Source organism: Amblyraja radiata, chromosome 4 (assembly GCF_010909765.2).
Source record: "Amblyraja radiata isolate CabotCenter1 chromosome 4, sAmbRad1.1.pri, whole genome shotgun sequence".
Classification (NCBI taxonomy): Eukaryota; Metazoa; Chordata; class Chondrichthyes; order Rajiformes; family Rajidae; genus Amblyraja; species Amblyraja radiata.
In genome coordinates, this window is record NC_045959.1 from 7,000,223 (window position 1) to 7,017,202 (window position 16,980).

Consider the following 16,980-nt stretch of genomic DNA (forward strand, 5'->3'; position numbering starts at 1 on the left):
ATACTCCTGTACATGCACACCTGTATGTCAAAATTTGGCTTTAACTCTATCTACAAGTTTGCAGTCAATAATAAACCTAAATCAAAACCTGAATTCAATCAATAATGCGCCAGTTTGGTCCGTGAGCCGGGAGTCTTAAGTCCTTTTAAATGTTTGTAATAATGTTACATATTATCAACAAAATGTATTAGTTTATAATAGTTTTATTCCTAGAAATACTTTTTCTCATGTCCTTTTGGCAACTTATTAAGAAACGGAAAGTGATTTAACTAATTATCATTAAACTTTTCATACCTACCAGATTCCAGGCACAGGTTAATATCGCTACCCAATATACAGGCGGTAAATGTGTAGGAAAGAACTGCAGATGTTGGTTTATACCGATGATAGACACAAAATGCTGGAGTAACTCAACTGGTCAGGCAGCATCTCTGGAGAAGAGGAATAGGTGACGTTTCGGGTCAAGACCCTTCTTGAGACTGAGATTCAGGGGAGAGGGAAACTTCTTTAGTGTCTATCTGCAGGCAGTAACATTGTGGAAGCATTGTTCAATGCAGGGACAGCATGTAGTCAGATTTGGTCTGCAGATTTCCAATGGGGAAATATGTACAATCCAATATTCAACTTTTCATTCCCCCCTCCACTCTTAAAAGTAGATTAGGAAGAAATGTGAGCATTCTTGCCAAATGACCACAAGGCACTCTTCTAATTCCCTGCTGCATGCAGTTAAAAGGGGATACAGCTGCAGCAATTATTTTACTTTCTGCAGTCTAAAGATTGTTTGACAGCTGGACCAATTCTATTGCAATAAGGTAGGATTCACACAAACTGGATTCTCATCATGGGACAACAACAGAAAATTAATTTTTGAACAAGATCCAAGGAATCAAATGCTGCAAAAAACATTTTGTACACATTACGCTCAAAAGCATTTCCTTATGGTTTTCCAAATAATTCAAAATGAGAACCTTACAATCGCAGGTCCTTAGCCAAATTGTAGGTAGATATGGGAAATTGGGATCTTGTGTTTGGGGAATATTGTAATAAGGCTGCTGGGTTATAGCGAGGGTTGGTTGGAACACTGGTGGATGGAGAGGGTAAATCTAGCAGACATTTGGGGTAGGAGATTAATGAGGGATAAAATGGGCCTAATAATTGGTCTAGGAATAAACAGAGGTTGGGCTTGAAAAGTAGGGTTTTTCAATAAAGCACTAAGACGAATGAACAAGATTGTCATTGTGACAACAGCAGGTTGCTGGCAATCATGGGGGTTGAGCATTTTACTTGTCAACCTGCTGGCAGGTACCTCCCAGTACCCTTACTCTATGGTTTGCTCAAGTCTCTGAAGTAAATAGCAACATTAGGTGTTAGTTCCTACAACCATCATTGGCCTATATTGTCCATGACCCAGGCATGAACCAAAAAGTAGACAAACAATAAAATCAATCTTGGCTCCTCTGATTATGTAAATTGTTCGTTTCTAAGCTTCCACCCAGTCTAGCTTCAGTAAAAACAGGGAATCAAGCGCTTGAAACGACTAATCTTTATTTTAACAAAAGCACATTACAGTTCAACTACTGTACCTATCCCACCACAGGTTCAATCCTCGTATCTGCCTGATCAAGCCATCTAGGCCTCGCTCAAACAGAAACACTCCAGAAATTCACGCAGTCCCAAGCGCTATCCCGGAAGGTCGATGCTGGACCTCGTGGCAGCAGACTTTTATATGTCCCAGGACCTCAAGGGGCCGAACCACATGGGGGTGGTCTCTTAATAATCCAATTACAGATATCGATTAACCCCATACATAACAGACATTTCCCTAACATAATAATACAGCAGCTTATACATTGTATAATAAAGAAAGTTCTCAAAGGAAGCATAAAAGAAGAAACATTGAAACATGTGCCCTGAGATTCAAATAATTACTCCAAGGCTCAACAGTTCGACCAATCATCAATTACAGGATGACTGTCTTACAACATTATTTATATTGTTAACAATGCTTTTGCAGTGACCCAATAGAAATTATGCATTTAGGGTTAGTTTGCAAAACCGCTACACATGTTATCAATTTATGAGAAACAGGGAGAACACCTGGACCCATTACCATCCTGCATATCTGTCTGAGCCTATACTGGCTGATGCCAATGAAAGCCTGTAGAGTTCAGCTGACAAGGGTTAAGCAATTCTGACAAGTGCTGGGATCCTCCATTTTATGGTGTCTTTAATTTAGTCAATATTAACATTCCCCCATTTTATCATTCATGATAACCCTCATCATAAATGATAACTCCAGAATACAATGATGACTGCTACACTTTAACAATGTTCTAACAAGAAGATGTTGATGTAGTTTCTCAGATATTCATCGAGCTTCCCGAGTTTTCGTGGGCGTAGCTCCATGATTTCTGTCTGATGTGTCTTCACCTCCCGAGTTTTCATGGGCACGAATTCCCATCCATCAATCTTGATAGTCCATTGGTCCTTGATTAGAATTCCCAAGAAAACCTGGGAGAAAACAAGTTAACTACTGACACCTTCACTAATACTTTTACAAGGATGAAGATGCACCCAGGCAATTCTTCCTTCTACATTGACTGCGGTCGGAGTCATTAAATGATCTTTGAAAGGTCGTTCTCAACAAACTTCCGATCCTTTCCTTACCCAATTCGTCACTAAGACATAGTCTCCAGGTTTTACTTTAATGGGAGTTACTACTGCATATCCTCATAGACTGCTCTCACTGTACATTGTAAATCCCTTAAGGCTCTTGTCAAGGCTAAGATATAGTCAGTCATCTCTGCAGTCATATGATGGAAATTAACTATTTTCATTGCTTTGTGGTTCCAAGGAGTTTTCAGGGGTCTACCATAAATAATTTCAGCTGGGCTTCATCTAGATTTTCCTGCAGGCGTAACACTCATCTGAAATAGGGCTATTGGGAGTAATTTAAGTCCAGTCTCTGCCTTTAATTTGGCTAATTTAGTTTTAAGGGTCTGGTTTGCCCTTTCTACAAGTCCGGCAGCCTGTGGTCGATAAACACCGTGTAATTGCTGCTGGATCCCTAGCTGTTCACAAAATTCTTTATTGATTTGTACAATAAAGTGTGGACCGTTATCTGAGCTAAGTTGAATGGGAATGCCGAATCTAGGGACAATTTTTCTCATTAGTATCTTGACAACAGTAACCGCATTATTGTCAAGGGTTGGGTATGCTTCGATCCACCAGCTGAATGCATCGACTATGACAAGAACATATTTGTATCCATGGCATCTTTCTAGTTCAATATAATCCATTTGCAATGTCTCAAAAGGACCCATAGGCAATGGTGTTTTCCCTTCTTCACATCCTATTCCTTTCCCTGGATTGTACTGCTGGCAGACCAGACAATTACTGCTTATCATTTGAGCAAATGATTGTAATTTTGGATGCCACCAAGTAGCTAGTAGAGTGTCCCCTCCTGCTCTTGCACCACAATGCGTAGCATAGTGCATACACTCGATAACCAATACAGCCAATGAGTCTGTTATTGAAGTTTGCACTGCTGGAGTGGTCCATAGCCCAGTCGTACAATCCAGTACACATCCCAGTTGACTCCAACTCTCCTTATCTCCTTCAGAGGCCTCTTTTTATAATCGATGATTTCATGGACGGTCGGCATCAGTTTCTCCAGGGGGGACTTGTTAGTTACACTTTTAATCTGCCTCATCATTCTAGGTACCACACCTTACGTTCCCATGATACTCTTTTAGCTACTAAATCGGCATTACGATTTCTAATGTCTACTGGGGTCTGTCCTTTAGTGTGGGCACTACATTTGATAACATAGATTTGTCTGGGTAGCCTTCAATAAATTTGTCACCAATTGCTTGTGTGATATTTGGGTTGCTGCAGAAGTTAGAAATCCCCTATTTTTCCATAATTGTCCAAAATCATGCACCACCCCAAATGCATATCGAGAATCAGTGTAAATCTTTACTTTTAGATCTTCCCCAATAATTCCCCAAGAAAGACATTATTTCCATAGAGGGAGTACAGAGAAGGTTAACCAGGCTGATTCCTGGGATGGCAGGACTTTCATATGAAGAAAGACTGGATAGACTCGGCTTGTATATGCTGGAATTCAGAAAATTGAGGGGGGATCTTATAGAAACTTACAACATTCTTAAGGGGTTGGACAGGCTAGATGCAGGAAGATTATTCCCGATGTTGGGGAAGCCCAGAACTAGGGGTCACAGTTTATGGATAAAGGGGAAATCCTTTAGGACCAAGATGAGAAAAACATGTTTCACACAGAGAGTGGTGAATCTCTGGAACTCTCTGCCACAGAAGGTAGTTGAGGCCAGTTCATTGGCTATATTTAAGAGGGAGTTAGATGTGGCCCTTGTGGCTAAAGGGATCAGGGGTTATGGAGAGAAGGCAGGGATGGGATACTGAGTTGGATGATCAGCCATGATCATATCGAATGGCGATGCAGGCTCAAAGGGCCGAATGGCCTACTCCTGCTCCTATTTTCTATGTTTCTATGTTTCTATACAAGCCCTAATTAAAGTGAATAATGCAGCTTGTTGTGCTGAATAGGGTGATTCAAAAGCAGCTGCTTCTACAATCTCCGTCTTTGGTTAATAATTGCATACCAAGACAACCTCCCTCCCCGCGGTCCAATGGATGCACTACCATCCACATGGAATGTGCTGTCAGTGTCCATGAGAATATCCTTCATGTCCTCTCTGACTGATGTTTCCTTCCCTATAACAAATAAACAGTTGTGTCCTGCTCCTGCTCACTCTTCTGTTGGTGAAATAAGAAAAGAGGCTGGGTTAATTAATGTACAGTGTTTAAACTGCAATTTTAGATTGTTTAACAGCTGGATCTCATACTTATTTTGGCGGGCCATTGTCAAATGCTGGGTTTGAAGCTGCCCCAACAATGCTGATACAGAATGTAAACTGTTCAACACAATTTCCTGCTGGAGCGTCAAATTAGCAGCCGATTGTAAACTATTGTAGATTGCAGTTAAGATTTGAGCACAAAGAGGATGTCCCCTAGCAACTGGGTCTAATTTAGAGGAGTAATATGCAACGGGTCTATGTCTATCCCCATGCTTTTGCGTTAATACCGAAGTGGCACAATCAGATAGAATTGTACAATACAGCTGGAAAGGACGATCATATAATGGCCTTCCCAATGCCGGGGCTTGCATCAAAGATCTTTTCAAGTTCTCAAATGCTCCCTATGCCTCTTTTGTTAGTTTAAATTCACCCTCCTTGCTGGAATAGGATGTTAGCTCCTTGGTTTCTATAGCTATATTTTGAATCCAGGGTCTCCAAAATATGACCATGTCCAGCCCTAGACGCATTTGTTTGGCTTTTCACTCTAAACAGGAGGATGGGATGGACTTTGGCGGCTGTGACAGGGTTTGTGTGCAGGATCTGATTACATTGAATTGGCGATGGGTGATAGATGATGGGTGACATGTCCACCCCTCCTCCTCCAAACCCCATTCTGGTTAGTCATGAAACTGGAATAAACAACCTTCGGCTGCATGAATGCATAATTACCTCTATTTTGATCACACATTAGGTGGATTCTACAATCTAGCAAAGCAATTCCCCAGAACCATCCAGTCCTCACCACCTTGACGACCCCTTCACCCATCTCCAACATTCCTCTTCGTTTGGCTATGGAATGGAACCAATGTCCTTGGGGGAGTGTTTGCTAGTGCTGTTGGGGAGGGTATAAACTAATGTGGCAGGGGGATGGGAGCATGAGCAGAGAGACAGATGGGTGTAAAATGAGGGTAGAAGCAAGGAGAAAAGTAAAAGTGGCAGACAGACAAATCCAGGGCAAAAATCAAAAAGGGGTAAGAGTGCTGTAAAAACAAGCCTGAAGGCTTTATGTCTCAATGCAAGGAGCATTCGTAATAAGGTGGATGAGTTGAATGTGCAGATAGTTATTAATGAATATGATATAGTTGGGATCACAGAGACATGGCTCCAGGGTGATCAAGGCTGGGAGCTCAACATCCAGGGATATTCAATATTCAAGAGGGATAGACAGAAAGGAAAAGGAGGTGGGGTAGTGTTGCTGGTTAGAGAGGAGATTAACGCAATAGAAAGGAAGGACATTAGCTTGGATGATGTGGAATCGATATGGGTAGAGCTGCGAAACACTAAGGGGCAGAAAACGCTAGTGGCAGTTGTGTACAGGCCACCTAACAGTAGTAGTGGAGTAATGGATGGCATCAAACAGGAAATTAGAAATGCGTGCAACAAAGGTAAAACAGTTATAATGGGTAACTTCAATCTACATATAGATTGGGTGAATCAAATTGGCAGGGGTGCTGAGGAAGAGGATTTCTTGGAATGTATGCGGGATAGTTATCTAAACCGACATGTAGAGGAACCAACGAGAGAGCAGGCTATCTAGACTTGGTATTGAGTAATGAGGAAGGGTTAGTTAGAAGTCTTGTTGTGCGTGGCCCCTTGGGCAAGAGTGACCATAATATGGTTGAGTTCTTCATTAGGATGGAGAGTGACATTGTTAATTCAGAAACAAGGGTTCTGAACTTAAAGAAAGGTAACTTTGAGGGTATGAGAGGTGAATTGGCCAAGATAGACTGGCAATTGATACTTAAAGGGTTGACGGTAGATATGCAATGGAAGGCATTTAAAGGCTGCATGGATGAGCTACAACAATTGTTCATCCCAGATTGGCAAAATAATAAATCAGGGGAGGTAGTACAGCTGTTAAAAGAGAGGAACACCGCTTTTAGGTCTGGCGATAGGGCTTTATACAGCACGGCCCGAGCTAACCTGAAGAGAGGCATCAGAGAGGCCAAATCAGACTACAGGAGGAAGATAGAGGACCACCTGGACAGCAACAACAGCAGGCAGGTGTGGCAGGGGATCCAGTACCTCACCAACTACAAGACCAACCTTGGAGCTGCTGAAGGTGACGCCTCGTTGGCAGAGGAGCTGAACCTCTTCTTTGCTCGCTTTGAAGTGGAGCCACCCGAGACAGCCACATCACACCACATGGTCCACAGCAGCCTAACCCTCAAGATAGAGGAGCATGAGGTGAGGCGCACGCTGCAGGCCATCAATCCAAGGAAGGCTACTGGACCCGACGGCGTCTCTGGACGCGTGCTGAAGGACTGCGCTGACCAGCTGGCTGGAGTCTGTACGAGGATTTTCAACCAGTCTCTGGCCCAGTCCACTGTTCCACCCTGTCTGAAGTCCGCAACCATAGTCCCCTTGCCCAAAAAACCCCACATTTCCAGCCTCAACGACTACCGGCCAGTCGCACTCACACCAGTGGTGATGAAGTGTTTTGAAAAACTGGTCCGGGGTCACATCACATCACTCCTGCCCCGAAGCTTTGACCCCCACCAGTTTGCGTACAGAGCGAATAGATCTACAGAGGACGCTGTAGCCACAGCTCTCCATGCTGCACTGTCCCACCTGGAGCAGCGGGGGAGCTACGTGTGGATGCTCTTTGTGGACTACAGCTCTGCCTTTAATACCATCCTTCCCCACAAACTGGTGGACAAACTGGGGGACTTGGGACTTCCACACTCCACCTGCATGTGGATAAATAGCTTCCTGTCGGGTCGCAGCCAGAGAGTCAGAGTGGGCCATCACACATCCACGGCCCTCAGCCTCAGTACCGGCTCTCCACAGGGCTGCGTGCTGAGCCCCCTGCTCTACACCATCTACACACATGACTGCATCCCCGCCCACCACAGCAACACCATTGTCAAATTTGCGGATGACACTACGGTGGTGGGACTCATCTCCGGGGGGGACGAGTACGCCTACCGGGATGAGGTGGAGCAGCTGACAGTGTGGTGTGGAGAAAATAACCTGCTCCTTAGCACCTTAAAGACCAAGGAGATAATAATAGACTTCAGGAAGAATAAAACGGACATGGTACCATTAGTTATCAGAGGGGACTGTGTGGAGAGGGTGGCGGATTTCCGCTTCCTGGGAATCCATATTGAGGAGGACCTGACGTGGAGCGTAAACACCTCTGCGCTGCTGAAAAAGGTCCAGCAGAGACTGCACTTCCTGAGGGTGCTCAGGAAGAATAACATCACTCAGAGACTGCTGCTGTCCTTTTATCGGTGCTCCATTGAGAGCCTCCTAACATACTGTGTATGCGTATGGTACACCAGCTGCACAGCGGCTCAGAGGAAAGCGCTCCAGAGGGCCATTGACAACGCCCAGAGGATTGTCGGATGCCCTCTCCTTACCTTGGAGGACTTACACAGTTCCCGCTGCATCAAAAAATCCCAGAGTATTATAAAGGACATTTCCCACTCAGGCAGACGGTACAGATCTACAAGGACAAGGACAAACAGACTTAAAAACAGTTTTTACCCCACTGCTATAAAGGCACTAAATGTAGCCGCCAAGGAACGCAGGGGCGATACATACATACATGAAATCGACAGAAGGATGTAGGGCTGGGTGTTTATGCGTGCTATTTTTATGATATTTATTTTAGTTGTTTATCTTTTTAAATATTTTACCTTGTATGTATCGTTAGCTTTTAGAAATGTTTGAATGGTGCACTGACTGGCTGACATTTTACAATTTCGTTGTACATGGTTCATGTTACAATGACAATAAAGAAACTATTCGAAACTATTCGATCTGTGGATAACAAGGGAAATCAGGGATAGTATCAAAACAAAAGATGTAGCATACAAAGTAGCCAGAAAAAGCAGCCTACCAGAGGACTTGGAGAAATTCAGTCCAGCAATGGAGGACAAAGGGCTTAATTGGCAGGGAACATAAAAACTGACTGCAAAAACATTTATAGATATGTGAAGAGAAAAAGATTAGTTAAAACAAATGTAAATCCCTTGCAGTCAGAAACAGGTGAATTGATCATGGGGAACAAGGACATGGAAGACCAATTGAATAACTACTTTGGTTCTGTCTTCACTAATGAGACACAAATAATCTGCCGGAAATAGCAGGGGACCGGGGGTCAAATGAGATGGAGGAACTGAGTGAAATCCAGGTTAGTCGGGAAGTGGTGTTAGGTAAATTGAATGGATTAAAGGCCGATAAATCCCCAGGGCCAGATAGGCTGTATCCCAGAGTGCTTAAGGAAGTAGCCCCAGAAATGGATGCATTAGTGATAATTTTTCAATTCTGGAGTAGTTCCTGAGGATTGGAGGGTAGCTAATGTAACCCCACATTTTAAAAAGGGAGGTAGAGAGAAAAACGGGGAATTACAGACCAGTTAGTCTAACATCGGTAGTGGGGAAAATGCTAGAGTCTGCTATTAAAGATGGGAAAGCAGCACATTTGGAAAGTGGTAAAATCATTGGACAAAGTCAGCATGGATTTATGAAAGACAATTCATGTCTGACGATTCTTACAGAATTTTTCGAGAATGTAACTAGTAGAGTGGATAAGGGAGAACCAGTGGATGTGTTATATCTGGACTTTCAGAAGGCTTTCGACAAGGTCCCACAGAAGAGAGTAGTATGCAAATTAAAAGAACACGGTATTGGGGGTTCAGTATTGATGTGGATAGAGAACTGGCTGGCAGACAGGAAGCAAAGAGTAGGAGTAAACGGGTCCTTTTATGAATGGCAGGCAGTGATTAGTGGGGTACCGCAATGCTCAGTGCTGTGACCTCAGCTATTTACAATATATATTAATGATTTGGACGAGGGAATTGAATGCATCATCTCCAAGTTTGCAGATGACACGAAGCTGGGGGGCAGTGTTAGCTGTGAGGAGGATGCTAGGAGGCTGCAAGGTGACTTGGATAGGTTGGGTGAGTGGGCAAATGCATGGCAGTTGCAGTATAATGTGGATAAATGTGAGGTTATCCACTTTGGTGGAAAGAACAGGAAAGCAGCCTATTATCTGAATGGTGGCCGATTAGGAAAAGGAGTGATGCAACGAGACCTGGGTGTCATGGTACACCAGTCATTGAAAGTAGGCATGCAGGGGCATCAGGCAGTGAAGAAAGCGAATGTTAGCATTCATTGCAAAAGGATTTGTGTATAGGAGCAGGGAGGTTCTACTACAGTTGTACAGGGCCTTGGTGAGACCACACCTGGAGTATTGCATACAGTTTTGGTCTCCTAATCTGAGGAAAGACATTCTTGCCATAGAAGGAATACAGAGAAGTTTCACCAGACTGATTCCTGGGATGGCAGGACTTTCATAGGAAAAAAGACTGGATAGACTCGGCTTGTACTCGCTAGAATTTAGAAGATTGAGGGGGGATCTTATAGAAATTTCTTAAGGGGTTGGACAGGCTAGATGCAAGAAGATTGTTCCCGATGTTGGGGAAGTCCAGAACAAGGGGTCACAGTTTAAGGATAATGGGAAGTCTTTTAGGGCAGAGATGAGAAAAAAAAATTCACACAGAGAGTGGTGAATCTGTGGAATTCTCTGCGACAGAAAGTAGTTGAGGCCAGTTCATTGGCTATATTTAAGAGGGAATTAGATGTAGCCCTTGTGGCTAAAGGGATCAGGGGGTATGGGGAGAAGGCAGGTACAAGATACTGAGTTGGATGATCAGCCATGATCGTATTGAATGGCGGTGCAGGCTCGAAGTTCCGAATGGCCTACTCCTGCACCTATTTTCTATGTTTCTATGTTTCTATGTTTCTATGAGGAGGCCCAAAGGCAGCTTTGGGCTCAATTAAACCATGAGAGCATAAATGCGCTGGGTCTTAAGAGATATGCACACACCAAGAAACAAAGGTTTTGATTCTCTCCAATCCAATGTCCACCACCGACATGTAGATGAAGACAGGTTTATGGGTGTTCTGCCTTCCTCTTCTAAAGTCACCGATCAGTTCCTTGGTTTTACTAACAATGAGAGCAAGGATATTGTTCTGGCATCATTCAGTCAAGTGATCAATCTCTCGATCGATAGTCTGACTTATCATTATCTATAATTTGTCTAACAATGGTGGTGTTGTCTGCAAATTTATGATGAAGATGGAACTGTTCGGCTACACAGTCATGGGAACATAGTGAATAGAGCAGGGGGCTGAGTACTCAGCCTTGAAGTGCCTGTGTGCTTATGGTTACTGAGGATGAAGTGCTGTTGCCAATTCATACCGTAGGCAATTCATAGCCAATTATAATACTTGTTAAGCCTTATTTACATCATAGAGTCTTTCAGACAGTAGCATTGTGCATGCCTTAACCTTACTGCTTATTGTAGACGACAACATATTCACCACAAGAAGTCTGGAAGATGAGATAACAGAGAGGTAGAGTCAGTTTCAGCCAGTCACCATAATCTCCCTCGCAGGTGGTTAAATGTGGCCAATTTACATTGTATTTAATATAATTTGATGAAATGTTCTGAGAGGATATAATTCAATGGTCGTTTCACCGTCAGACATGTGAGCGTTTCAACAGTCATAAAGCATTTCAGTCTTGCTATTATGGAAATGTAAGCTCAGTTTAAATATCAGAAGTACTCAAACAAGCATAAAAATAAAACAAGCATTGGCCAACATTGAGGAGACCTCCAAGAGTGTCCTTTCCACTCTGTAACTGATGTGCATTGTGAGTGTTAATGAACAACACTTGACTCACAAAATACACCAGGACATGAAATACATCAGTTAATGGTTGGTTACATTCATTTCTTATTGGTGTGATCACAAGAATACCAATATTCTTAAAAGGGACAACTATTGTAAAAGAATAGTTATACAAGAAACATTTATTTGTTGTCAAAGTTGATTTAAAGTTGTAATTATTTCTTAGGAATTACCAAAAAAGGAACAAGGGAAATGTGAGAAATGTTCAAAACTTACATATAAACAAAAAGGAAAAGAAAGCATAGAGAAGAATAAAAGGAAGACTTTGACAGCAATGGAACACATAGAACACAAGTCTGAAAAGATGGGCAAACATAAATTAAGTGAAGTCCTATTAAAATGCTAAAATTATATCCTACTAAAATTATAACAAGCCCGTACGGCAAAGTACAAAGTGTCTGCAATAAACCCAGAAAGCTGAAGGCAAACATACATTATAGGAACTGGACAAAGCAGGGATTAGGGAGACATGATTATTAAAAAAATCAGATTCATAAATTAAACAACTAACGAAGAGAGAGGAAGTGGATCAAAAGGGATGACCACTTTTAATGAGGTACAAATAAAGAGGGGCAGCTATAAAGAAGACAAAAAAATAGAATCCAGAGGGATCGAGATAAAAGATTGAAAAAGTATTAACAACAGTAATATACACATTCCATAGTTCATTTAATAGTATAAGGGAGGTGAAGAAAGAAATACACTGATAAGTAACACCAAATGGGATATTGGTCACAGGATATTTCAACTAGCTGGCGTTACATAGACTGAAGAGGTAAGTAAAGATGATAAGGGAACAGAGTTCCTACAATGCATAGAGGAGTTCTTTCTAATCCAACAAATAAAAAGACCAACACTGAAGGACTCACTATTGGATAAGGTAAAAGTGAAAGTTTAGTGTTATGTAATTAACCCGATTTGATAAAGGACCTTGAGGTTAAGGAGCCATTAGAAGGCAGTGACCATAACATGTTCAGGTTTAATCTACAATTGGAGAGGGAGAAGGGTAGATCGGAGGTGTCAGTGTTGCAGTTGAATAAAGGGGACTATGGGGCCATGAAGGAGGAGCTGGCCACAGTTGACTGGAAAGATACACTAGCAGGGATGACAGTGGAACAAAAATGGCAGGTGTTTCTAGGAATAATACAGAAGGTGCAGGATCAGTTCATTCCTAGGAGGAAGAAAGATTCCAAGGGGAGTAAGGGATGACCATGGCTGACAAGGGACATCAGGGACAGTATAAAAATTAAAGCGAAGAAGTACAATGTAGCAAAGATGAGCAGGAAGCAAGAGGATTGGGTAATGTTTAAAGAACAACAGAAGATAACCAAAAAGACAATACGGGAAGAAAAGATGAGGTACGAAGGTAAGCTAGCCAAGAATATAAAGCAGGATATTAAAAGCTTCTTTAGGTATGTGAAGAGGAAAAAAATAGTTAAGACCAAAGTTGGACCCTTGAAGACCAAAAAAGGTGAATTTATTATGGGGAACACGGAAATAGCAGATGAGTTGAACAGGTACTTTGGATCTGTCTTCACTAAGGAGGACACAAACAATCTTCCTGATATAGTAGTGGCCTGAGGATCTGGGGTGACGGAGGAACTGAAGGAAATCCACATTAGGCAGGAAATGGTGTAGGATAGACTGATGGGGCTCATAAACCCCCAGGGCCTGATGGTCTGCATCCCAGGGTACTTAAGGAAGTGGCTCTAGAAATTGTGGATGCATTGGTGATAATTTTCCAATGTTCTATTGACTCAGGATCAGCTCCTGTGGATTGGAAGGTAGCTAATGTTATCCCACTTTTTAAGAAAGGCGGGAGAGAGAAAACAGGGAATTATAGACCAGTTAGCCTGACATCGGTGGTGGGGAAGATGCTGGAATCAATTATGAAAGATGAGATAGCCGATCATTTGAATAGCAGTAACAGGATCGGTCCGAGTCAGCATGGATTTACGAAGGGGAAATCATGCTTGACTAATCTTCTGGAATTTTTTGAAGATGTAACTAGGAAAATGGACAAAGGAGAGCCAGTGGATGTAATGTACCTGGACTTTCAGAAAGCATTTGATAAGGTCCCACATAGGAGGTTAGTGGGCAAAATTAGGGCACATGGTATTGGGGGTAGAGTGCTGACATGGGTAGAGAAGTGGTTGGCAGACAGGAAACAAAGAGTAGGGATTAACAGGTCCCTTTCAGAATGGCAGGCAGTGACTAGTGGGGTACCGCATGGCTCGGTGCTGGGATCGCAGCTATTTACAATATACATCAATGATTTGGATGAAAGGATTCAAAGTAACATTAGCAAATTTGCAGATGACACAAAGCTGGGTGGCAGTGTGAACTGTGAGGAGGATGCTATGTGAATGCAGGGTGACTTGGACAGACTGGGGGAGTGGGCAGATGCATGGCAGGTGAAGTTTAATGCAGATAAATGTGAGGTTAACCACTTTGGTAGCAAAAACAGGAAGGCAGATTACTATCTATATGGCGTCAAGTTGGGAAAAAGGGAAGTACAATGGGATCTGGGGGTCCTTGTACATCAGCCTATGAAAGTAAGCATGCAGGTACAGCAGGCAGTGAAGAAAGCGAATGGCATGTTGGCCTTTATAATAAGATGTTCTTCTGCAGTTGTACAGAGCCCTAGTGAGATCACACCTGGAGTATTGTGTACAGTTTTGGTCCCCTAATTTGAGGAAGGATATTCTTGCTATTGAGGGAATGCAGTGTAGGTTTACAAGGTTAATTCCCGGGATGGCGGGACTGTCATATGCTGAGAGAATCGAACAGCTGGGCTTATACACTCTGGAGTTTAGAAGGATGAGAGGGGATCTCATTGAATCATATAAGATTGTTTAGGGTTTGGACACGCTAGAGGCAGGAAACATGTTCCCGATGTTGGGGGAGTTCAGAACCACCAGGGACCACAGTTTAAGAATAAGGAGTAAGCCATTTAGAACGGAGACGAGAAAACACTCTTTCTCACAGAGTCCGTGGAATTCTCTGCCTCAGGGGGCGGTGGAGGCAGGTTCTCTGGGTGCTTTCAAGAGAGAGCTAGATTGGGCTCTTAAAAATAGCGGAGTCATTGGGGAGAAAGCAGGAACGGGGTACTGATCGGGGATGATCAGCCATGATCACATGGAATGGAGGTGCTGGCTCGAAGGGTCGAATGGCCTACTCCTGCACCTATTGTCTATTGTCAATTATCTATTGAATGAACCAGAAATGGTTCATAATCTCTGTCAGATCACTCCTCAGTCTCCTGTGCTCCAAGCAGTAAGGTCCTAGCCTTCCAAACCTCTCACTATAACGCAGTTCCTTGAATCGTAGAGATATACTCATAAATGCAGATGAAGATGCCCATTTAAGCTAGTCTAATTTGCCCTTGTTTGACTTGCATTTCTTGAAATCTTTCATATTCACGTATCTGTCCTAATGTATTTTAAATGCTGTTACTCTACCTGCCTTGCAGCTCGTTCCATATACATACCACCTTCCTGTGAAAAAAATGCTCCCCTCAGGTTCCTAATAAAACTTTCCCATCTCAATTATTCTATACCTTTGAGTTTTTGATTCCCCTAAATCTTTATAAGATCACCCCTCAGTCTTCAACGCTTCAAGGAATAAAGTCCTAGTCTGCCCAAACTCTCACTATAGCATGGAGGTCTATGACACCTGGCGGCATCCCAGTAAATGGTTTTGTTGCAATCTTTCCAGCTTAATGGCATGTTTCCTATAGTAGGGTGACTAAAACTAAACATTCAAATTGTTCCAAGAATTTGCCTCTGTAATGGCAGAGTGTGGACAAATTAGCAGCAACAACTTGCCGACCTTCAGCACAGGACCACCTCAGCACTGTATGCTCAGCTCCCTACTGTATTCTCTTTATATCCATCACTGTATAGCCAGATATAGCTCAAACGCCATCTTTAAATGTGTCCATGATACTATCATCGTTGGATGAATAATGGGTAATAATGAGTTAATGCAGGTGCAAGATCAATAATCTGGATGAGTTGTGCCAGAACAACTGTGGCAACTGTAGTTGTTTAAAGTGCTTTATAAATAAAGTTATTATTATTATTATTATTATTAACAATCTTACTCTCAGTTTTAGCAAGCCAAGGAGTTGATTGTTAACTTCAGGAAGGGAAACCTGAGGGACCGCAAACCTTTCTTCATCAGTGTAATAGTGGTGGAGAAAGTCATCTGCTTCATACATATCTCTGAAGATCAGTCCAGAGCCCAGAATATTGATGTAATCACAAAGAAAGCTCACCAACATCTCCATTTCCTCAGATAATTGAAAAGATTTGGTATGTTGTTGAATACTCCATGGCTCCTCGACAGTTGTGTAGTGAAGGGCATAACACCTAATTGCATCATGGCCTGATTCAAGGACATGATTCACCTCAAATGTCCGAGAATGAAGGAGGCTGCAGAAAGTGCTGAACATTGCTTGATTCATCATAGGTATTGACCACCATACCATTGAAGGAATCTACAAGAAGCACTGCCTCATGAAGGCACCTAATATCACCAAAGACTCACACCACCTTGGCCACAATCTCATCATACAGCTACCATCAGGGAAACGCTATGGAACCTGAGAACCATTAACTACACATTCAGGAACAACTTCTACCAGCAGCCTTCAAGCTCTTCAATCATCTTGCACAACTTTAGCCATAACCCTACCTCAGCAATGAACCACCATGGACTTTGCATTAGCAAGGTCTCACTACATACTTTGATTTGCTATACCTGATAATATCTGATAATATCTAATAATTGATGGCAAATACATTTGTAGTGCTGTTGTGTGAAATGTGCATGCAAAGCTGAAGCAGGTAAGGATTTCATTGTCCCAATCCAGGACAATTAAACACTCCTGACACTCTTGAACTCTTAACGTCATTAAATTATCAGAGGCATTATAAAATTACACTAACTGTTCCCTAATCAGCAAGCATTAAATGGGAAGGGTGAGACAGCACATGTATGGACCACCACTTCTTCAATGGAAATAAATAAAGAACTCCATTTGTTTATGGGTTTTACGGTGATTTATTGACCATAAAATGTCTTGCCTTCTACTTCTACATGATTGACAATTTGAAGAATGTAATGAATATCTAATAATGCAATATTATAATTACATTATTTTGCATGACCAGCTCCACTCTCTTTTCTTCACCTGACATTTTAAAATAAAATGAAAAATTGCTTCCATTTTAACATATCAGGAGCAATTCAGTATGATGAATGCATTTCAAAAATATCCATAAAAAATTTAAACATTTTCTTCCTGAAATCAGTGACTGGCATACAATTACATTGGGAATAGGTCAAAATTTTCGAAAATAATAATAAAAAGTGTA